We start from the raw sequence: 25,700 nt of genomic DNA, 5'->3' as shown, positions 1-25,700 counted from the left end.
TTTTTTCCAGTTTAACCTAAAGAGTCTTTTATTACAGGAAGTGCACATGAGGTCAGCTGAACGTGTAAAAAAAGTGAGATTTTGTCTGATAAAAGACCCGAATCATCTGTTCTGTATTAAACTGATTACCTGCAGTTTAATACAGCTGAAACCTTTTTATTGCTCCAGTATGTAATGTTATGATTACTGGAATAGTATTATAAAAATGCTCAGTATTGTAAATTTATCATCAGTATGTCTCATATTGTGATATATTGACCTTAACGTTTGGATTTGAATACTACGGAGCCATGAAGTCCCAAAAGATTTATATTTTTAAGGGCGTTTTCAAACCTCTAGTGTGTTTGTTGTAGAGCTACGACGATTAGTTGTCGACTATTAAATTAACTGCTGACTATTTTCTATTAATCGTTTTGAGTAAGAAGAAAAAACAACTCTCTGATTCCAGCCTCTCACATATGAATATTTTGTGGTTTCTTTAGTGTCTATGACTAAAGTGAACTGAATATCTTTGGGTTGTGCACAAAACAAGACATTTGAGGACGTCAGCTTGTGCTTTAGGAAACACTGATCGACATCTTTATGGACCAAATAACTAATCGATTAATCAAGAAAATAATCAACAGATTAGTTGATAATGGAAATAATCGTTAGTTGCAGCTCTAGTTTGTTCTGGTCTGAATCAAGTTTGTCAGGTGAGAAGGTTCTCTCCTCTCATTGGTCGGATGTGTTTGGGGCGGGAGCGAGAACGTAAACACAGAGATTGTTGACGATTTATTCTCCAGCAGCCTTGTATTGATCAGACGGAGGTCGGATCACGTTCCCACCACAAACGAACCGAGACCACTTCCTGTAAAGAGTCTCTGTGTGGTTGTTTGGATCCGACTGCTGAGTTCAGATCCACCTGAATGACTCGTAACAAGGCTGAAAACCAACCAGAGTCACATTTAACCAGACTGAACTACGCGGGTTTGAAAATGCCTTAAAATCAAGCAACAAGATAACAGATCCGCATCTTGTGCAAATGAAATAATGACTTGAGTGACACGATAAATCATTTGTGAGCCCAAGAAAACTTAACTTGTGCACATGAGAAGAAAAAACAAACATCTTTGAGGACTCTGTAGCTCTTCATATTTACAGTATAAAAGTCGCTGGTGTTAAGAATCAGTTACTCCAGACGTCTGTGAGCAGGTTTATTTTGTTTACTGTGCAGCTGTGTGTCATCACCCCGTTACTTTAAACTGCCATTGAACTTGTGAAAAAAAAAAAATCCCTTTAATTAACATTTCAGTCAGATGGAAAAAATAAATAAATGCTATGAAAGGTGCTAAACATGCAGTAGATCCGAGGGAGCAAAATTACAAATTACGCAACTTTCTTTTTTAAAAATTGCATAGAAAAGTTCTGTTTTTTTCAAATTAGTGATGAAAACACATCAGGGTGTTTACTGTCGGCCAAAGTTTGAGACGTATCTGCACCAGACTCCACTGAAGGGACCAAATGAAGTTTTATAGTTGTTTCATATCATCAGAGCAGCTTAATAGATGGATTATATATATGTATAAAAAAAAAAAGAACAAGAAGAAGCACATTTTGTAGACTGAGGTTCATAAGTTTTGAAACATGTTTTTATTTTTTTATCTTTGGATTGAAACCAGTTTTTTTCTTTTTGTTTGATATGCAGTTTAAAGAGGACGGGACGATCAGTTCTACAAATTATAACCCAGTTTTTATAATTAAATATGATTCAGTTTACAAGCTTCCAACTGCCAGGTCCAAAATGATCAAAATATTGATTTACAGACGATCACGTGATTTATCTCCAACGAGCTGCATATCAACAATCTCTGCGTTTGGAATTCATCACCGCAGAGTTTCTCAACCTTGGGAAGATTTTTACAAATATATTATTGATATTTGTTATTTAGACTTTTTTTTTTTTTTTTTAACTTAAAGCTGTGTTAATTGATGTCTGGCCACTAGGGGGCAGCAGAACAACCTGTAAACAAAACATCTGACATAGTATCACATTTTAAAGTTGTGTGGCTAACATGTTAGCATGTTAACAGCTGCTTATCTACATATCAGGCATGACAGTAAGTCCAATGTTCACTCTCTAAAAGCAAAACTAGGAGCTAAAAGAGGCTCAAAAGCTCTGTAGAGCTGCAGAGTTGGAGATACATTGATTCTATCCATTTTTAACATTAACAGTATTGATTAGTGCAGAACTTAGCACGAAATCACTTTAAAATATTGAATGATTTCTATGTAATCCATTTGGAGCTGCTTTCGTTCCCTTAAAAGAAGATTACAAAAATATAGCATGTTCAAGTTCATGTCTGAATCAATTAATCTACTATTTGTAAAGTAAATATACCCCAAATTTGCTGGTTTATCTAATCAAATATGAAGATTTACTGTTTTCATCTTTATAAATTGAGCCCCTTCTATTTTTTTTAGACTATTGTGACAAAATAAGCAGGTTAAAGACATCAAATTATATTCTGGGAACTTACAATTGGCTAACTAATCAATTTTGTAATCAAAAATATAGTTTAAAGGCAACAAAAGCAAAGAAAAATGTATGTGTACGTACGTTACATACATTTAAAGTTTTACTGAAACTGAAAAAAAACTATTAAAAAAGTGAAAATGATGACTAATCAATAATTAAAAATATTAATAGCTGCAGCCCTGCTCAAATTTTGGGACCTAAAAATTAAAAAAAATGGAGCTTGAGAGTTCATTCTTGATTTTGGAAATAGCAGTTTAAAAAAAAAAAAAAAAAAAAAAATCTTAACTCAAGGTTGCACTTACTAGCTTTTTGTGGGTCAGAGAATAGAGTTTGCACTGATGAAGCGCATGAGATGTGATTGAAACCTCTGGGAAAGACCTTGAGTTAAGTAAAAACAAATAGGTTGAGAACCTGCAATGTTTCACCAGTGTTCACAGGAATGTTTGATGATGATGATGATGATGATGATGATGATGATGATGATGCACTGAGGAATTCCTAAAAAGTGTCATCATGTGTCGGTGATTTCTGTCGACGCCGCAGGGTGAACTTCAGGGTTGATGAAGACTGAACTGCATGATCTGAACATTCAAATAAATTAACGCCGGTTATAAATTTTTTACTCATACGAACATTCTCACCGTTATTATCGACACTGTTTCTCTTTTTCAGAAAATAACTTTTAAAAATTGTCTATTTTCAAACGGAGGATTGGTTATTTTGGGACTAATCGGTTTGTGGTTCTCATTTAGCGGTAGTACGTCTGTTCCCTCTCGTTCTAACTTAAAGTCATTAAGCCAAAGTCTCGTCCCGACCATGACGACTGAAAGTCCCAGTGCTGGAGACATATTTAAAAATAAAAAATGTACTTGTTTACCCTCCACTGGGCTGTTAAGATCCTCCCTGAACCTCATTAACATCACAGTATGTCAGTTTTTTTTTAAAAAATTTTTTTCTTATTGGTTCTTGCTGCAATGTTTGTCATTTGTTGGTGAGGCATAGTCTTTAACCTATGCAAGGTGAGTCGACAGTTTATGTCCATTCTGATTTCATCATATAACAACAGTTTCAATAAATTTTGAAAGATATGACTGTGCTGTTTCTTTATTGTTGCTGAATTGAATCAGAGAGAATCAATATGTCCATCAAAAGTCTTAAAGGAGACATATTCTGCTTTTTGTGATTATCTGTTATTTACATACTGTTACTGTCGGATGTTAAAGGTGGTCAAAGATTCAAAGATCCAAAACTTGAACGACTGTCCATTTTATAATCTTGGTTGCTAAGGTGGTTGCTAAGGTATTTACATGTGTTGTTCATGTTGTTCACTCTCATAGGGTAGGGTTGTACGGATGGATTTGAGAAGTTGACATTTGGAGTAAAGAAGGAGAAAAAGAAGTGAAATCCTGCTACTATAGTTTGTTTACGTAGCCTCCGGAGTCGGAGGAAGCTTCCTGAAAGCTGACCAATCAGAACAGAGTGGGCTCATCAGGAGGCGGGGCCTTAAAGAGACAGGAGCTAAAACGGCCTGTTTCAGACAGAGGCTGAACTGAGGGGCTGCATAAAGGACCAGTAGAAGATCAATAAGGAGATTTTAACTGGAAATCATGCAAAGATATTCCAGTAGAGCCCCAGAATATGAATATAGAGCAGGAAATGTGCAGAATATGTGTCCTTAAAAAAGCTTTGATTTCAGTTCTATTGTAAAAGGCTTTAGAAGGTTTAAAGTCTTAAATTTCATTTAGAGCTGCAACGATTAGTTGATTAATCAGCTTGTAGATTGACAGAGAATTGATTAGTAACTATATTGATAATCAATTTAGCGTTTTAGTTACTTTTAAAGCAAGATATGTTTCTTAGTCTTATGTGATATTCAGTATTTTTATCTGGCATTTTCACAGATCAAATAATTAATCAAGAAAGTAATCTGCAGATTAAATAAAATAAGCAGTAATTTCATTCATGCTGTGCACTGATCTTAAACTTCAGATGTAAATGAGTCTCGTGTCCGTGTGTTCAGTACAGAGTCAGGACCTGGTTAGCCTAGTTTAGCATAAAGACTGGTAGCAGCACTGGATCCTGGTGTTCACACAAAAAACAGCAACAATAAAACAAACAAATCACATGGATCATATATAAGAATCAGAAATGATGTGGAATAACTGTACATGCTGTATGAAAAGGTACAATAAAAACAAAACTGTCAAAATAAATAGCAATGAAAAGGAGATTCATCAATTTATAATCAACAGATACACTGGTGGATGGATACGCTGTTGTTTGTAAAGAAATAGTTCCAGTATGTATCTCCCCTAAAACTACAAAGTGTGTTTTCTACATTTCTGTTTGTGTGCTATTAAACAAAACAAAAAAAGATAAAACATGTTAAATGTTAGATTTGTATTTTTGAACTTTGGACAGAGTCATGCTAACAGTCTCCCCCTGTTTCCAGTCTTTATGCTAAGCTAGGCTAACCATGTCGAGTATTTAAACTAGTCTTAAATAGTTCTTCATCTACTTTAAACACATTCTACATATACACTGAAATATTTAAATGAAAATGCTTACATTTAAATGACTTGTGTTTAGTTTCCTTCACTTTTCTGTGTTACAAATTATTAGCTATTATAATTCATTAGTAAATTATTAGCAACAATTAGCTGCAGCGTCAGAGGTTTAATTGATGTGATTACTGTAACACGTCAGGACAACAGAGGACCAAGACAAACAAAGTCAAACTCCAGGAACAACAAATGTTGGAGTACAGCAGCACGTGTAGATGTGACCTCTCTAAAATAGTCCGGCATGTGAAGCAGCTCAGACTGTCGACAGTTAGTCAGAACACGATGACCCTGCAGAACAATAACACACATCAACACGACTCTGACTGACCACAGAAACCTGTTTAAGATCAGATGTGTGTTAAAAAGGAAAAGGGACGGGACAGAAGAAGAAGAAGAAGGAAGGGAAAACTATAAGAAGAGTTAAGAAGAAAGAGGAAAGAAAATCAGGGGAGGAGAAAGAGAAAGAAAGTAATAATAGGAGAGGAAGGAATGAAGAAAGAAAAGTAGAGGCGAGTTAAAGAGGAAAAGAGGATAAAATCCAGAACGAGTGTCAGGAAACAAAAACCATAAAGGAAAGAAAATAAATGAAAGGAAAAGAAGGAGGAATAAAGGGAAGGAAATGAAAAAGAAGCAGAATCAAAACAACTTTATTGTTCACCTTTGATGCACAAAAGTAGACATCAGGTATCACATCATACGTCACATTTAAATACGATATATTAAAAGCAACTTCATGATAAAAAGCAAAGAATAAATGATTGTAAATAATTCAAGAGGTGTCAGGTACATCGGATTCAGAATAATATTCAGTTACTGGTTTAAGTGATGGATGACATGTGGGATGACACAACAGGTCATAACGTCAGTCGCTGTTCACATTACATGTATGAATTCAGTGTTTCATTATGAGTTGATGTGCGGCGGAAACCAGCGAATGTGTGAATTGTGACGAATGAAATCCGATAATTCAGACTGAAGTCACATTGCAAAAAAAATCAGACCTGTATCTGATGTAGGACATGAAAGTGGCCCGTCGTTCACATTGTTACGAAAAAGAAAAAAACAAACAAACATCTGAGTCACATATAAGCAAAAAAAGGAGTCTGAACGTAGCCATGGTGACGTTTGAATGACAGCTGCCATCTAGCGGCTGTTTTAATTGTGACTGGGAGCAGTGGTGCAGGTCAGATGACGTATATATATATGTGGAGGCTTTAACGTTTCGTTTCCTGTTTCCAGCCACGAGTTGGGATAATCCCCTAACCTTAACCCCGTGGTTATTATTGTTGCCATGGTGACAGAGGTGGCCTAACTTTAAGGAAGTTGCAACTTTAATGTTTCCCAAACTGTGATCTTTCCCTAAACCTAACCAGACCTGAACCACATCGCTGTCACATCATAAAACATCATTATTGTTTAACGGTAAAAGAAAAGTAAAAGACAGAAGGAAAGGAGAGATAGTAGAACAGGAGCTGCGTTAAGGATGTAAAGGAAAGGAAGTGAAAAGGACAGATGGAATATATTTGGGCTTGAGGACACACTGTGTGAGTCACTGAGTCCTGCTGCAACGCTGGTGACCTTAATGCTGAAACACACACACACATGTTTAGGTGTGTGTGTGTGTTTGCTCTGTGCTGCAGTATGGACTCTATACTCTCCTCATGTGTAGCTGTCACTTCACTCTGTGGGCTGCAGAGAACCGTCTGAGTCACAGAGGAGCTATTCTTACTGAGCTAAGAATACGACTCTCAGCTCAGCAGCGTCTGTTACAGCTCCATGAACGCACCCTGCTGCTCTACACAACCACCTCAACACAGATACTCTGCTGCTCTACACAACCACCACAACACAGATACCCTGCTGCTCTACACAACCACCGCAACACAGATACCCTGCTGCTCTACACAACCACCACAACACAGATACTCTGCTGCTCTACACAACCACCACAACACAGATACCCTGCTGCTCTACACAACCACCGCAACACAGATACCCTGCTGCTCTACACAACCACCACACAGATACCCTGCTGCTCTACACAACCACAACACAGATACCCTGCTGCTCTACACAACCACAACACAGATACCCTGCTGCTCTACACAACCACAACACAGATACTCTGCTGCTCTACACAACCACAACACAGATACCCTGCTGCTCTACACAACCACCACAACACAGATACTCTGCTGCTCTACACAACCACCACAACACAGATACTCTGCTCCACACTCTGAGCTGTCATATACTGCAAACAGCCACAGTGTGACCTCAGAGGTGTCATCTAAAACATGATAAAGTTATATAACATACAACTCCTTTTGTCCTTTTGTTAGCATTTACACCATATATAAAGAACTGAGATTTTTGGGCAAATTAGACAGATTAAGGATAAAAGTTTGAGTTTTTTTACACTGAGTTACACAATAGCAGCGATTGTGATGTTTTAATGGATGTTGTAAATAAGATACGCTGAGTTGCAAAGTGAAACTGTAAACAGACAATCTGCTAAATGTTGTCTGGGTATTTTTATGCTAAAACGTCTAAAAGAGCCAATCATGAGTACAACTATTCACATTTTCAATTTGAACTTTAAAAAAACAACAACAACATCAGAGATCTCCAAATATCACAAAAAAAGTTTCTAAGCTTGGCTGAGGTGTAAAAGTTGGCATATTGATAAAAGCAAAATGTGACAAAATGCCACGTAAACAGACTTAACGAATAAATGATGACGAAACAATGATGAATTTAAACGTCACTCAAGTTTCCTCTGAAGAGACAAAAAACATCAGATCTGTGTGGAACAAACAGAAATGTCCCAGATACATAGAGACTGATATCCATCTTCTCAAACATATTTCCCATAAATGTTGGACTGCTCCTTTAACAGACTCCATGTCTGCGGAGCTCCACGTCTCCACTCCATGTAAATCCTGACACTAAGTCCTTCACTTCCTACAAGAAGCTGTTTTATTTTTTCTGTTCTTGCATGAATCATACTGAAGCCAGAGACCACTGCAGCATACAGTAAATGTTAGTGTGTGTTGAAAATGAGAAGAGCTGTTTCTGTATATATGGAGACAGAGAGAGGGAGCCTGGGGCAGAGTGCATGTTAGGTTAGTGTGGGTGGACGCAGAGGGAGATCCAGAGGAGAAAAAACCCAACAGAGACAAAGAGAAACAGAAGGAAATGGGGTAGAGGAGGAGGACGAGGTAGACAATCAAATACTGAGAACTTTGCTATTTGAGGAAAGAGGAGAGATGAAGATGGGAGAAAGAGTTAGAGAGGAATAAAACGTCCAGTATGGACTCAAAACTGTCTGGAAAAAATGATTTCAAACCAGGCTACCAAACGACAGCTTTAAACATCTTTAGGAGACCTGGAACGGACCGAGTGTTACAAGTATTTTCAGTTTCAAGGCTCCAAATTTAATGTAGTCAGAGGCTCAGAATTTCTTGCAGTGTCAGTGGACAAGTGTGTTCAAGCCAGTTGATAGTTCACTAAACCTCTCTTCTAACAGTGTGTTAACGCCTGGTGACACCAACATTTCAGTTGGTGAATCGCTGTGATCAGTGGATTTGTTCGTGTGGTCGTCGTAAATCTGAGAAAATCTTCACATCGAGTTTGATTTTGGTGACTTTGACACATGGATGTATTGAGGAGAACTGGATACTGGACTCAAAGACGCCGCCTCGTTCATCACTATGAAAGTTGCCAAGAAACGGGCTTCCGGCTGTAAAAAAAATGACCCGGATGTTGCTCACGCTTCCTGATTTTTAGGCTCATACAGCATGCTCACCACAGATATCCGCTAACTTACGGTTGGCTCTCCACTTACTTAAATGAGGATAAAAACATTTAATCATGTGGCTCTTCTAGACTTTCAAAATGTTATTGGACTGGACGGATCAAACTCTAATAAAACGAGTCATTTTGTGGGGTTTGTGATGCTCAAAAATATTTATTCACCGTTTTACAACCGCTCCTTTTCCAATGTTTGTTTGTGGGAAAAAAATCATTTTGGGCCAGTGTGCATCACACGACAGACCTGGAAGCTGTAATTACACGATTTGGCCACTTGGCTTCACAGCCTGGCGCTCTTCCTGGGGGTTTGCGTAGAATCACAAATTTGCGCTATTTTGACAATGCTGACTTTTGAGGGGACGAAGAGCCGATGAAGCTATCGTAGCTTTCTGGCGGTGTTTATTAACCTCCTCTGCTGGAGTAAAAACTATTCCATGAAGAGCAATGGTTTGGCAGACGAGTCGATGGTACAGATACGTATTGTGAATAAACTGTGCGACAGAGCTAAGCTAACGGAGAGCTTTATTTTAAGTCAGGGGGAAGTAAATAGAACGATATTGTATTTTGTGTTGATTTTACTTTATATCTATTGTACCTGTATATTCATATACTAGTACTGTTTTTATTTTATGTCCATTTTAATGTTTTTATCCTCTTCTGATGTTCCATTTCTCTTTGAAAACGTTGTGGTTTCAGCCAGTGTTAATTAGCTTCCTGCTAGCTGATCAAATGTGCTAGCAGCAACGACAAAATCAGCAGTCGTCAGCAAGAGAGAAGTTCGTTTTGTTTATTTCTGTCCATTTTCTTTAAAATAAAATGAATCTGTAATCATTGTAAACTGTATGTGTGTGATGTGAGAATGAAAAGATTGACAGGTGTAATGTCAGTAACTAAAGAGGCAGGACTACGTTTGTTTACAAGTGGAAAACATCTGAAAAAATCTGAGTAAATCTGGTTTATGTGGATTTATCATGTATGGGAGGACGCAAACCTTCCAGGATGGATGGATGGATGGATATATGGATCGATGCATGCATATATGGATGGCTGGATGGAGTCACACGCTGGTTGCGTAACGTCCACTGGAGCAGAGTGCTGAGCTGCAGGGTCGAGCTCTGCTCAATTATTGAGAGCTGTTCAGTCTCTCTATTGTTGAAGTGGAAATCTGCCAGCAGGCTGATCTCACTGAAACCTGAAACACTGTAAATATGCACAGTTCCTGCACCTCTGGCTATATTTGGGAAAACGATTATTTAAAAAAAAAAAAAAATAACAGCAAAAAAAGAAAGCGGAGGTCTGCTGTGTGGTATCCTGGCCAAGTGTGTCAGTGAACAGTGAGGGGAAATATTCTGGATGTTTTCTGCTTCATTTTATTCAGATTTCACCAAAACTCAGTCGTATATACTTGGTGTTCATTTTGATAATCAGCTTCATTACTTTGTGTTTAATAGCAAATGTTAGCAAGCTACTGCGATACGCTAAACTAAGATGGTGAACATGGTAAACAGTGTACCTGCTAAACAACAGTAGAGCTGCAATCACTAGTCGATTAATTGATCAGTCGATTGACAGAAAATTAACAATTTTGATAATCGAATAATTGTTTTAGTTATTTTTTAAAGCAGAAATGTCAAATATCTGCTGGTTGCAGCTTCTCAGATTTAAGGTTTTAAAGCTTTTCTGCGTCATACATGATAGCAAACTGAATATCTTGGTGTTTTGGACTCATAATCAGACAAAACAAGACATTTGAAGATGTCACCATGGGCTCTAAGAAAGTATAACAGAGCATTTTTCACTATTTTCTGACATATTATAGACAAAATAATCAATTGATTAAGATAAACCATATTGATCCCACACAGTGAAATTCAGGATTTATGAAGAACATAAACGGCAGATAAACTGATAATAAAAATAAAAATAATCAATAGTCGCAGCCTATTTCAGAATATTTGGAAACTTTGGGACCTAAACTTAAAATAAGTTGTGTGGGTTTGAACAATGCTTAGCCACACAATATGAGTTAATGAGCCAATCATTTATGTGCACTAATTTAACTTATTTGTTGCTTTCCAGTGTTATGAAAGTGAACTTTTGACCAGAATATAATAAATCCTTTGCAGGGCCTCAGAGTGTGCTCTTAACTCGAACACACAGCCGAATCCACTGAAAATCACTGACCTTGGAGAGCTCTCTGATACACAGCGTGGGTGCACCGTTGGCACAAGCTGCAAACACCCACTCACATCCACCCACATGCTCCGTCTCTCTCTCTCTCTCTCTCTCATGTAGACATGGCTAACATAATAGTCCGGCTGTCTCCTCGAGTTTCATTTTCCACTGGAGCGTTCCAGCTCTTACCTGAGCTGGCATCAATCTATTCAGGGAGAGAGGAGGTGAATCGGGCCGGGCCTCTTGCTTCAACACAAAACGCCAGACAGCCGTACACAGCAGAGAACAAACAGTTGGCTCATTGGGTTTCAGCTCTCCCTCCGTCTGCTGACACAGAGCTCTGAGCGCCAAGCGTCCATATGGACTCACAGCGTGAAGGACAGGCAGCGACAGGAGACCAGAACCAGCATCAATTCTTCTGTTTAATAGAGTCACTCTTTTTATCATATACTGGAGGTAGTTATGCACATTTTTAGTGGCAGAAGAAGTATTCAGATCCTTTACTTAAGTAAAAGTAAACTATACAGCAATGTGCAAATACTCCGTTACAAGTAAAAGTCCTGCATGAAAAGTCCTACCACAGTAAAAGTACATAAGTATTATGAGCTTGATGTAGTTAAAGTATTGCAGTAAAAGTACATAAGTATTATGAGCTTGATGTAGTTAAAGTATTGCAGTAAAAGTACATAAGTATTATGAGCTTGATGTAGTTAAAGTATTGCAGTAAAAGTAGTGGTTTGGTCCCTCTGACTGATATATTATTATATATGACATCATTAGATTATTAATAGTGAAGCATCAGTGTTAGAGCAGCATGTTACTGTTGTAGCTGCTGGAGGTGGAGCTAGTTTACACTACTTTATATACAATTAGCTAGTTTAGTCCAGTGGTTCCCAATCTAGGGGTCGGGGCCCCTCCAAAGGGTCAGCAGATAAGAGAGCAGTTTGTTCCGAAAAGACTAAAAAGAAAGAAAAAGGCTGAGAGTTGGTGTGAGATCCTGGATGGAGAGATGTGGGTAATGTGGACTGTTAGTGGAGATGGGTGAAGTTTGTTAAATAAAGCTAACTTCAGGTTCTTTGATTTGATGTTGTAGAGACATTCGTTCTCTTTACAGCTCAATCAGCTTTTCTTCCAGGGCTCTCACACCACAAACCTTTCTTCTTCTTTTGTTTATTTATCGGTACGTCTCCCTCAGGTGACGCAAATGACGCCATCGGTCGCAAATATCAGACATGTTTAAAAAACTCTTTATGAGCACGACTGGCAGTGACTGAATCTGAAGACGCATCACACACTTTATGATTTTATCAACACAAATGGACCCAGACCGGAACAGACTCGCTACAACTGGCCCCCACCAGTCTCCACACCCAAATCAGATTCATAATTGGCTTGGTTGTCATGTGTTCCCAACGTTGTCAGACATCAAAGATAAAAGTCTTTGGCCATGTTAGCAGCTCTGTGAGGCTGTACGCAGGCACAGCGGTGCTTTGAGCTAAATACTAACATGCTCACAATGACAATGCTAACATGATGATGTTGAGCATTTACCACGTACACCAGCTTAGTTTAGCTTATTAGCTTTTTAACAGTGCTAAACTAAGTACAGCTGAGGCTGGTAATTAGTTTTGCAGGTAACTGGTCATAAACCAAAGTATTGAACAGAATAAAAGTTTGACCTGACGATGGATAATTTATTAAAAGTCTGAGAATCACCAAACTTAGAGTGATTCATCCTTTGGGGAGCACAAATGCGTGAACCAAATTTCATTGCAATCCATCCAATGGTTGTTGAGATATTTCCAAAGTGGCGGACTGACAGTATCCCCAGAGCTTCGCTGCTAGCGTAGCTAAAAATGTGATTGTGTAAAGAAAAGCATCATTTAGAGTAAAATAACCTTCAATAAACAGGTTAATATCTAAGACTTTGTAAGGATCGGCAAATACCTTCTCTCAGGTTTTAAGCATTCTGCACTTACAACAACAAAGACCCTTTGACCCAGGAAACCATGTCAGAGGTGGACCTCTGCTCAGTGGACAGCCTGGTGTCCTGTTCCCTTCATGGATCATATTGGGTTATAAAATATTCACATCTGTACTTTCTTGAGTGTGCTGGCTGCACTGTACGAGCTCTGTAAGAGGAGAAGGAAGTACAGTATTAGCACTGAGACGTCATGTGGTGTTCATGTTGTGACTTCTATGAAAGCTTTTTAGCCTCTTTTAGCTCCTAGTTTTGGTTTTACGGCACATTTATTATTATTTATGTATGTATATATGGTTTAGTCTCAGTGTTTCCAGCTGCAGCAGCTATTTTCTGATAACCCCTCTGGTCACCACTATTTTATTGACACACCACAGAAAAGTAGAACATGGAAGTGTTTCGTTGGCACACTGGTGGATGAAGTTGAGTCTGTCTGTCATTAACAGTTTATCACCAGCAGTCCCAGCATGTGATCTCCACATGTCTGCTCTACAGTCACCGGCTAACTTTTTCCATGTGCCTGCTTTTACGAGGCTCTTTCAGTGCACCTGTTCATTGTCTACCATACAAGGACGACTGTACTCCCAGCACTCTGGATGTCTTATTCACACGTTTAAACTGTCATCTTCTCATGTATCGTGATGTTGTGCTTTAAAATGATGTTGTCTGTTATTCTGATTCCAGCTAGGTGGTAACAATATTACTTCTATTTTGTCTGAAGACAGTTTTTGAACATAAATTGGGCCTTTTTATCCCAAACTGCTCTTAATTTTACTGCAAAACTTGAAGTGAATCACTTGTTTCAGCCTGATAAATGCCACATGTTCATGAGGAGGTGAACGTGAGATTTCATCATTAGCATCATCGGTGCCCCTAAAATATCCATATAAGGCGAGCTTTTTGTAGGCGAGTAGTCATATTAAACAGCGGTCAAAACATAGAGTGACATTTGTTCATCCACGTGAAATAAATGAGGCCAGAGACTTGTTGCACCGTTGGTTGGTGAGCTGCTGTAGTTGGGAAGCTAACTGCTAACTAGCACTAGCCAGTCACAAAAGCTGCCTCAGCTTCTGTCTGTTTTCTCTCTGCTGTTCTGTTTACTTCCTCCTTGTATTTTTTTTTCACCATTTCAGTCAATAAAATTTATTGAAGAGGGAAAATAAAGCTCTCCAAGCTAACAAGCTTGCTAATATCTTGCTAATGGTCAGTTATTTTTTATTTCTACACTTGTCATGTTTAAACCACAGACTGTATGGACGTAGCGAGGTTTCATTGGAAACACGCCCCGCTACCTCAGACTGAAACATAACCAAGTAACGTTAAACTTAGTGAAATATTGCGACAACAGTCTGACTCAGTGTGTGCAGCAGGTGAGCCAACTGTCAATCACAGCTGTCAATCAACGCCCAACACAGCAGACATCAAAGCTACTATAAGTCTTCAAATCTTATTAATGGAGCAATGATTTCCAAAATGACCACCAGCTCACTTATTAGAGGGTCTGAATTTATAGCTTGCGACCAGAATGACTCATTGAAAACAATGATTAACTCAGTATTTCTAGAGAGAAGTTGAGGCTTCTTGAGTGCCAGTTGGAGCATCTTGCGGCCGTTGGTGGCACTTTAAAATACTTCAGCTTCAAGATGTGGCAGCTGCTGGTTGGTTCAAACCAAGCGGCAACCTCCGGGGCTGTAAAATGAAGCCAAAAACTGCAGTTCCTTGAATGGCCACTTGAGGCTCCAAAAGCGAGTCAATCCCCATAGACCCCCATGTTAAAATGCCCAACTTTACAGCAGAAATAAACATGTTTACAGCCTGGTACAAAAAACGGTTTTGGTCCCTGTAGCTAATTTCCCCTTTCATGACAACTGGACGGGGGGTGAATAGCCATAAAGTTATGCATAATGAAGGACATAGCTGCTCTGAGTGCCCATTTTTGATTGGCTGGGAGTTAGGCAGAGTCACGTGTTGCCAAGATGGCGACGGCCAGAGCGGCTCGCTTTGAGCTTCAAAACTGTTCTTCAGAAACCAACGGGTGACGTCACGGTAACCATGCCATATTTTTATACAGTCTATGGTTCAAACATATTGTTGGTATATTGTTGTTTGGTAACTGGAAAAATAAAACACTAGTATCATTAATAGTTATCATAGTGAGTAAAATAAATGCTTTATGATTTCATAATGTATCAACCTTAAAAGGCCGACTACTTAATATTTTGGAAGGATAATGAGGCAGAAATTACATTTGAAAACCAAAAGAACTCAGTTATATTGAAATAACTTGAACTTTCTTTCACTACTTCCATCTCCCAGAATGCCTTGGAGGAAAACATGAAGGACTATATGTCTTCTCACACTAGATTAGAGCAGCTGAGAGGGGATTTGGGATGCTACACTCCACTCGTTAAGATGACCCTTGAACAGTCCATCATGCTTATCACCAGCTGTAATGTAAAAATGTGTCATTTGCATTGCTATTTTAAGGCAATGCCAGGTGAATATTTATCCAGAATCAAGACAGACATGTAAGTATTTAGCATGAAATGAGAGAAATGCTGCTTGATAACATGACAACATATCTTAAAAAGTGTCTGGGGACATTTTTTATGTCTATGTGGGTGAATATGCAACCTTTAGATAATTGTATTAATTCTACATCACATGCAGTAAGAGTAACAGAATGAGACCATATTTCCCAAAACCATTTTTAAGACAAAATGATCAAAAAATCTTATGAAACTTCCTAAATATCAAGAATATTTCCAAAAACCACTGTAATTTATGAAAGTTGATCATTTCTAACAAGTGGTTCCTTCACACTGAACGACTGGACTAAAGTGTCGTGTTTAAGTCAAAATGTTAAAGTGACATGTAAGCAAATACCTTCAAGAGACACCATATGTTCTCATTTATTGTAGATGACGTCATAGAGCTGCAATGATTAGTCAATTAATCGATTAGTTGTCAACTATTAAATTCATCATTCTATAAGAAAAAAATGTCTAAAAAGAATGATCTGATTCCAGCTTCTCAAATGTTAATATTTTCTGGTCTCTATGACTACTTTATATACAGTTAGCTAGTTTGGTCCAGTGGTTCCCAACCTAGGGGTCGGGCCCTTCCAAAGGGTCAGCAGATAAATCTGAGGGGTGGTGAGATGATTAATGGGAGAGGAAAGAAGAAAAAACAAAGTTCTGATACACAAATCTGTTTTCAGCTTTTTGAACTTTTTCTCTAATCTTTGATTTTTGCTGAAATATTGGATCATTTGAACATTTATTGAAATGAAAGCATGTGAGAAGTTTAGAGGGAAAAATCACTATTTGGTGGAGCTGTTAACAACTCATAGACATGTGAAATGTGACCCCGACTACACACTGCTTTTTGTAAGACGTCAAAAGACAAAAAGGTTGGAAACCACTGGTTTCATCTTTAACAATGTGTTGTATTTTAAAAGCTTGTTATATTATCCATTGTGTCAAATCTTCATCTAAAAAGTAACTAAAGCTGTCAAATAAATGTAGTGGAGTAGAAAGTACAATATTTCCCTCTGAGATGTAGTGGAGTAGTGAGTCAACCACAGAAATCAGTGAAGAAGAAACAGTATACATGGCGGCCTCCTGACATTTAGTTTATTGTAACAGATTCTAACAGTTTTAGCAGAGAAAGGTGACAGATATGTTTAACTCTAAACAAGCTGTCAAAGTTGACAATAAAGAGAACAACATGAAGCCATGAAGCCGTCCGCCATTGTTCTTATTGTTGTTGTGTTTCTTCTTCTTCTTCTTCCTCTTCTGAAGAAATGCGGCGTGACTGCCACCATCTGTTTTGTCAGCGATATAAAAGCTCTGTTTCCCACTTAAACACTCCAACACCAAGCAAACGTTTTCACATTTACACTCTAGTGGCCATTTTTGAAAAAGTTCCTTGTTTGAGCACCAAAACGGAGAGAAGAAGATGAATTTCCAAATTTAGTGCGATGTGGAAAATGTTATTGTGGAAGCAGGGGAGTAAATATTGTTGGCCAACAAGCTGCTATTGGCCAACCTGACTGTAAGCTGTTTTTTTACTGTATGTTTACATCAGTGTGTATTTGTTTGTGCCTGTCTGAACTCTGTGTACTGCTGTCATCTTGCCCAGGCTGGGAAGTGGCTCTTGGTTTTGTTTTCCTGCTCACTTTAACTGTGTAATGCCACACACAGGCCAACATTCTCAGGTGACAAAATCAGCTGTCAGGTTTTGCACTTTGCACCTTGTAACTCAAGAGTGTGAGCCGCTGCTTCTCTGTGTGTTGACTGAAGATCAGTGTCATCCATCATTTACAGGCCTGCTTTAGAGAGCTTTGTTTGGTATCAATCATTTACTCTTCTTGTTCACATGCCAGCAGCCAGTGGACGGCCGACAGAGTGGATCCCTGCAGGGGTGTAAACCAACACAGAGAGGTGACACACTGTACTATCTGAAACAGAAAGATATTTACATATTTACACCACAAGTGTCCAATTCTCAACCACACTTAAACACTGAACAAGATTCATTTGCACTTACTAAATTCTTGATCAGTTGCACTTTTACTGCAAGCAAAACAGAAGAAAAAAGGAGAAAGAAGGAGATAAAAGACAGAAAACAATATGTAAAAACCTGCAGAATTACATGTACAATCCACAAAATATAAAATCAACAGAAAGCCAAAGAAAACAAAAGTGTTTTTAAAGATGTGCACTGATTTGCAGTGGTGGAATGCTTCTTTATACTTTCTACTCCACTACATTTATTTGACAGCTTTAGTTACTTTTCAGATGAAGATTTGACACAATGGATAATATAACAAGCTTTTAAAATACAACACATTGTTAAAGATGAAACCAGTGGTTTCCAACCTTTTTGTCTTTTGACGTCTTACAAAAAGCAGTGTGTAGTCGGGGTCACATTTCACATGTCTATGAGTTGTTAACAGCTCCACCAAATAGTGATTTTTCCCTCTAAACTTCTCACATGCTTTCATTTCAATAAATGTTCAAATGATCCAATATTTCAGCAAAAATCAAAGATTAGAGAAAAAGTCCAAAAACTGAAAACAGATTTGTGTATCAGAACTTTGTTTTTTCTTCTTTCCTCTCCCATTAATCATCTCACGACCCCTCAGATTTATCTGCTGACCCTTTGGAGGGGCCCGACCCCTAGGTTGGGAACCACTGGACTAAACTAGCTAACTGTATATAAAGTAGTGTAAACTAGCTCCACCTCCAGCAGCTACAACAGTAACATGCTGCTCTAACACTGATGCTTCACTATTAATAATCTAATGATGTCATATATAATAATATATCAGTCAGAGGGACCAAACCACTACTTTTACTGCAATACTTTAACTACATCAAGCTCATAATACTTATGTACTTTTACTGCAATACTTTAACTACATCAAGCTCATAATACTTATGTACTTTTACTGCAATACTTTAACTACATCAAGCTCATAATACTTATGTACTTTTACTGCAATACTTTAACTACATCAAGCTCATAATACTTATGTACTTTTACTGCAATACTTTAACTACATCAAGCTCATAATACTTATGGAGTAATGGAGTATTTTTACATTCTTGTATTGGTACTTATACTTGAGTAAAGTATCTGAGTACTTCTTCCACCACGTATTTTAATCAAACATCAAGAAATGGGAGATGTAGCATCACATAATTCATAGGAACCTTATATCTTTGTAGTTGTTGTAACACTTTACGTACTTGAAGTTATTTTCTGACATGTCTCTAAGAGTACTCGGGCTAGATGCTGTTAAGATCGTCCTGGCAGATGTTATCAACGCTGCAGCACCACGACGTACTGTTAATAAAAGTTCTTTCTGTCAAAACTGGAATGAATAAAAGGTGAAGTCACCGTGCGAGTAATTCAAGAACATGCTGGTGTTGTTGATGCCCGGAGCTGTTGCTCTCTTGTAAAGACCACGATATGAAAACTTGTCTTTAAAGTGCGCTCGGATGCAGCGGCGTGCGCCTCTTCCCGTGGGCAGCCGGCCTTTGCATCATTTACATAACCCTGCCCCTTTACCCTTTGTTTTGTTTTTTTTTTTTTATTTTCTGTCTTTGGTTTGTTTTCATTGCTGTCGTCACACGTGGGCTCACTGCCCTGCAGCGAGGCCTTCCACAGGACGGGACGACGTGTCTTTAATACACACTGACAGCGGATACTGGCTTTCTGCTTGTGTAAGTGCACATACTGTAAGGATTTGACTGCCTTTTAAGGCTGGAGACAGAACTCTAAAAATAGGAACTGTGAATAATGCGTCAAAACAATAGTCTTCAGGACAAAAGGACGATTTGGGGAGTCATCTTTAAAGGACAGAAGAGCTGAATGGACTGGTGTCGTCTTAATGTTGGCGATGGCTCCGCTGTCAGCCGGACTGACAGTGTTCAGCTGAGGAAGGTCGTCATGTGGAGGTGATCCCTGGAAGAGATGCTCCACCTCTAAGAAAACAAGGAACTCTGCACACTGTCAGCCACTTGTACTCACTTTATTTAATGTAGGGCTGCAACTAACGATTACGAATTATTTTCTCTATTAATCATTTAGTTGTTTGGTCCTTAAAATGTCAAAAAATGGTGAAAAACATTGATCAGTGTTTCCCAAAACCAGAGATGACGTCCTCAAAGGTTGTCCACAACCCCAAAAATATTCAGTTTACTATCATAGAGACTAAAGAAACCAGAAAATCACAAGTAAGAGGCTGGAATCAGAGAATTTAGACTTATTATATATGATGTGATATAATAGTTGACAATTAATTGCTTAATCGTTGCAGCTCTATTTTAATTACAGCATTTCATTTGGTAGACCTTCTTCATTATCAACTTTAGTGGCCAAGTATGTTGACTAAGGCTGCAACTGACAATGATGTTCATTATTGATTTATCTGCTGATTATTTCTTGATTAATAGTTTGGTCTATAAAACATCTGAAAACAGTGAAAATGCCTGTTTTTAGAGCTGGAGGTGACATCTGTCAGATGTCTTGTTTTGTCCAAGAAACAGTTTAAAACCCCCAAATACTTAATTTACTATAATGTAAGACCAAGAAAAGCTGCAAATTCTCCCATTTGAGAACCTGGAAAAGTCAAATGTTTGGCATTTTTTTTTGAAAAATGACGACGAATCGATGATCAAAATAGTTTATGGTTGAAACTTAAACAGTTTCTGGCTTCATTATTTTCCTTCTATTCTATTTCAAATGACAAATTTTAAGATTTTATTGGTACCCAGAGGTTGCAGTACTTCTCTCCTAATGGTTTCTAATTGGGTTATTTTGTTCTTTTCTCTAGTTATTGTCTGTTTCCATATTAAAACAGTATAACATTGTTCTCCTGGGCTGTTTGTAGAGTGAGTGTCTTAAAGGGGACATATTATGCTTTTTAAAATGTTCAGATATTTATATCCTGTTTTGATGTTGGATGTTAAACATGTTCAAAGTTTCAAAACTTGAGGTGAACGTTTGTAAAAATGCTGCCTGCAAGTCAAAAGTCAGGGCTTCAACCTGCTGTCAACGTTTTGTTTGCAGCATTTTCTTCTACCTCGCCAACGTGCTGACATCGGCTCATTACTCACAAACGACTGTCCGTTCTATAATATTGGTTGCTAAGGTGGTTGCTAAGGTGTTTCCATGTGTTGTCCACTCTCATATTTCAGATGTGATTCAGCTCCAACATGTACGGATGGATTTGAGAAGCTTCCTGAAGCTGACCAATCAGAACAGAGTGGGCTCATCAGGAGGCGGGGCTTAAAGAGACAGGAGCTAAAACGGCCTGTTTCAGTCAGAGGCTGAACTGAGGGGCTGCATAAAGGACCAGTAGAAGATAAATAAGGAGTTTTTAACTGGAAATCATGCAAAGATATTCCAGTAGAGCCCCAGAATATAAATATAGAGGCTGGAAATGTTAAATAAAATTGATGAAGAAATAACTGTCACGCTCCCTGGATACCTCTTTAAATATACAAACTGATGAATTAAAGGTTTCACTACTAATAACTTAAACAACCAATTCAATGTCAAACTAAGTCTTGTGACTTTTACAACAATCCCAGAAAGCATGGATCAGTAAATACAGATATATTTCTATAACTTTCCATGAACTTTTATCTCTTTACAGTATTTTATGTTGGATTATGTGGATATTTATTTACCACAACTTCTTTTGTTAAAGTCCAGAGTTCCAGTATCTTAAACTGATGTTTGTTCTCCTTCAGGCTTGATTCCATTTATGTTCTTTAGATCTCAACATACACAAAGTTTGCTAATTAAATTTGTGTCTGTTTCAGAATTAAATCAAATCTCTTCAACTTAACTCGACTTTCCAAAGAAAGACAGATGTTAAGATATATTTTTGCATGTCGGTTATTGACGTCCCTGTAAAACTCTGACTGTCTTTTTATAAACTTCAGTCGCTCCTGATGATTTCTGCAGCCAGCAGCTTGTTCACAGCTTGTGGGAGGTTTGTCATCAGGTTTTTCTGGGTCATCGCTAACTCCCGGGCTGTGGATCAGTAATGGCAGGTCATAACCTAAAACTCGACATATCCCTCTGCAGCGACTGCAGGATTTTAACTACAGAGCAACGGGAGAGGCACAGAGGGACGCTGGAGTCTGCTAATAAAGAAGCTCACACATACAGTAAGTTATACAACGTCAGTGTTTGATGCTTGATGCTTGATGAAGAGGAGATACTTTGTGATAAAAGTTTCTGATATAGCTTGTAGTCTGCCTATTTTCCCTGAAACTGTTTAAATGATTTAATATGTTTACTAGAAAGCCTGTGACGTCTCTGTCAATCATGGCCTTTAACCAAATTATTATTATTATAAATCACAGAAGTTGCCTGTTTTTTTTTTTCCCCAGAATCCTTTTTTGCAAATCTCTTGTGTCCATAATGTCTAAAATAAAAATTCATCTGCAAAATTAGTTTAGCTGCTTAGTTGCACTGGTGGTGCTAGCTGTAAAGTCAAACTGATAGTCATGCTAGTGTGGCTACAAAACAAGACACTGTGGTTTTAGCAGCATGTAGTTATTTACTGACCAACAACCACTAGCATCTCAAACGTCCTCATAGTGGAGTTGTCCCGACTCGACGAAGGTTTGCACATTAAATCAATTTACTTTTCAATTCTGTGCCATTTTTAATCTATTCAGCAAGTATGGCGACGTGTTTTGTTCCCAAATGCAAAATATGCAAAACATCTCTGGCTGGCTACAAGATGAAATAATTTAAACTGGTAGCTGTAATTTAAAGCTGTATGATCATTACATGATGCAGAATGGAGAAAGACACTTCTATTGTGCAGCTGTAAAGGAGTAGAAATAAAGAAGGTCATGTGATTCTTTTGAGATACGTGCAAAAAGCATCTTCAAATTGATAAAAGGAGGATTTGTAAATAATTAAAATAATAATAACGACAATGACTCAACTAAAGCTCTGAATCATTCTGAATGTTAAAAACTACACAACATAAATTGACTTGAAACATGAATCTAATTACAGTTAAGTTACTGATAAAAGATGAGTTTATTTATTTACATTGATTATTTAAGATTTTACAGTGTAAATGTGAGCTGGACACAGACATGAAGCTGATTTCTATTTTCCAGAAGTATTCAGAGTTAATTATAATTTTAAAAAAGTGTAAGTAGCAAAACCACAGTATAGAATACTCTGTTACAAGTAAAAGTACAGAAGTATTAGTATCAAATTATACTTAAAGCACCAAAAGTAAAAGTACTCAGAATGTCCCATTTCAGAATCATATATATGACATACACTGGATTATATATACATGTTGTTAATGCATTAATGTGAGCAGCTGGTGCTAATTTTAACTGTTTAATATGCTGCTTTGTATGTATATATATATATTTATATATATATATATATATATATATATATATATATATATTAAAATGGATTTAAAGGCCCATGGCAAACTAGCTTCGGCTATAAAATCTGTGGTATGTGGCATTAATGCGATATACTTGCTTTTATACAAATAAACATTAATTAAATAAAATATATCAGAATGTATTAGTTGATTATATTTTGTATTAATGATCTGAGTCTGCACAGTAACTAATGATTTCAAATAAATGTAGTGAAATGAAAAGTACAAAATTTGCCTCCAAAATGTGGAAGTATTAAATATAAATACTCTTGTAAAGTACAAGTACCTCAAATGTGTACTTCAGTACAGTACTTAAGTAAATATACTCAGTTGTATTCCATCATTGTTGTTTTCTTGTGTGACTTTAAAGAAAATGAGCAGAGGAGGGTTTCCCAAAAATGCTGAACTGTTCCTTTAAAAAATAAACATAAATATAACATTTCATCAGGCCCAATACTTTAATAACAACCTTCCCCTCCTGTGGTTGCCATGGAAATGATTATCATTCATAAGAGAGAAAGAGAAACTCACTCAGCATCACCTTTCTTCTGTCAAAACCCTGATGTCATCCAAAAGGCCTCCGGCTCCACCTTGTGGCTCCATGGCAACACAACATTTTAAGAATATCATTAGAAAAAAAAAAAAAGACACATTATGGAATACACATCCCCATATCCACTACACAATCCATCACATCGCCGTGGGAGGGATGCTGCGCTCGCATGGAGACGAGCCTTGGCAACAGGCAAATACTACTGTGTGTCACCATGGTAACCTGTGAACTGGTGAGAGGGAAGAGAGGAGGAGATGTCAAAACCGAGAGAGGGGAATGAACGTCGAAGCATGAGGGAGAAGTGACGCTAAATAACAAATAATAATAACTGCCCTGGAGATATGATGTAAGACAGAGAGACTCGCTCAGGCTCCCATCAGGTTTATTGATGATGATGATGATGATGATGATGATGATGAGATAATGGCTGATTGGGAATCAACTGGTTACCACTGTTGCCTCACAGCAACAAGGTGTGACTTTGCATGTTCCTCCCACCATCAAAGACATGTATGTATATGTGTGATACGTGTACACGACGGCTCAGATGCAGAGGATTCATTTCATTTCAGTGTATGTTAGTGCTACGAAGTGACAATAAAGAAATCATCTAAATCTTTATAATAAAAAAAAAGAATAATTTCTGGTCCATTTCCTCAAGAATAAGGCCAAGAAAAGCCTGGACGACACGTTCGCTGCTGCTACCGTTTCACTTAAATCACCGCTTTGCTCTTTTTTTTTTTTTTCAAAACTGAGTCATGTCCCTGATGTATGACCTGTTTAATGAGAGATAAAGTAGGACAGCCTTTTCCTGCTGGGCACTTCTCAAACAAATCCAGCTCCCTCCCACAACGCCGGTAAATAACAAACAAACGGAGGACCACAAGAGGCACTGCTGCTAAACAGAACATCATTTATTATTATTTTTTTTTGCCTATGACAGTTTTCATAATGTTAAATTTAGACTTTGGAGACCTGATTGTCTTTATTATGCATAAAAAGCAAACGCAAGACAGTTTATTTGTACAGCACCTAAAGCAAGTCAAAGTGCTTCATGATGCATTAAGAAAATTACAGAAAAATGCAACTTAAATACGTTATATATGACTTTATATTTCAAATATTCAGTATCAACTATGATTACAGGAAACTGAAACATTCTGTAGATGCTTTTTAACTTAATTTATGTGTCATTTTGTATTTATTTTCTTCTACTTATTTGTATCTTCTTCCTACATTTATCTGACTTACTTTTAGTGCTGCTGCAATATTAAATGTGTAATTAAATACTGTACAATTTGGTTATTTGATTACATTATTATTAATAATTAAGACAGATGAGAGAGTTGGACACTTTGGTCCTATAAATTAAATATATTGTCACATATTTAATTAGGTTATAACTGATATTTAGGTATATGTGTTATTATATATAATTAAAAGTTTAAATTGCAGATTAAAACTCAGAATTTCGTGTATTTTCCAGCTGAATTTAGATTACTGTCGATACTGCAAATTTTTAACAGCATCAGTAAACTTTAATAATTTACGAAGGAAAGTTTGTTCTTTAAAAAAAACGTTCCACTTACTTGCTTTTTGGAGCTTTTAACTGCGTCTCATGGTCTTCATCAGTGGATGGAGTTTAGCTGAAGAAGTCTTGGTTTGTTTCTCCACTAAACGCTCCGGCGATGCTGTTTCCTCCGTGATCACGATGGACGTTTTTTACTCTCGACGTCGACACGCTGCGGTTGATTGGGTCGACGGGCGGTTCTTGGAGAAAATGGCGGCCTGGTCAAAAGCGTTCTCATATTACAGCTGAACGGTTCACTAAAATATGTTTCTGAAAATGTTTGAGGCGAGAAATAAACAACGCAGTAACAGAATCTTCATATTTGATCAGAACGGCAGTTTGACAGTTTGATCTGAGTTTCGTGAGCCGGCTGCGTTACGGACTCACTTACATAACGCTGAGGTTGAGTCGTGTTTATGCAAATACAGACACGGTGAACAATCCGTCAACTCGATGCACCGTATCCATCATGCATGGTCCATCCATCCCCTGCTCTCCACAATCCGTCGACTTCACGTACGTCATCACATCCGGTCTGCAGACGCCGCTGAGCTTCACTAGCTTGTTGTGCTACACG

The 25,700-nt window shown here is 37.7% G+C and overlaps 1 long non-coding RNA gene across 1 annotated transcript; it reads right to left on the bottom strand.

Annotated features, from left to right (window-relative positions):
* Positions 1 to 17,139: 17,139 nt before the first annotated feature.
* Positions 17,140 to 23,623, bottom strand: LOC121890968. Its single transcript, XR_006093995.1, has 3 exons — positions 23,532 to 23,623; positions 17,603 to 17,628; positions 17,140 to 17,468 (listed from the first exon to the last, which is right to left on the bottom strand). It is a non-coding gene; the product is annotated as an uncharacterized LOC121890968 (long non-coding RNA).
* Between the last annotated feature and the right edge of the window lie 2,077 nt (positions 23,624 to 25,700).

This window comes from Thunnus maccoyii, chromosome 23, assembly GCF_910596095.1.
Source record: "Thunnus maccoyii chromosome 23, fThuMac1.1, whole genome shotgun sequence".
In the NCBI taxonomy this organism is placed as follows: domain Eukaryota; kingdom Metazoa; phylum Chordata; class Actinopteri; order Scombriformes; family Scombridae; genus Thunnus; species Thunnus maccoyii.
The sequence above is the reverse complement of the archived record's forward strand: the minus strand, read 5'-3'. Positions and strand labels throughout refer to the sequence as shown.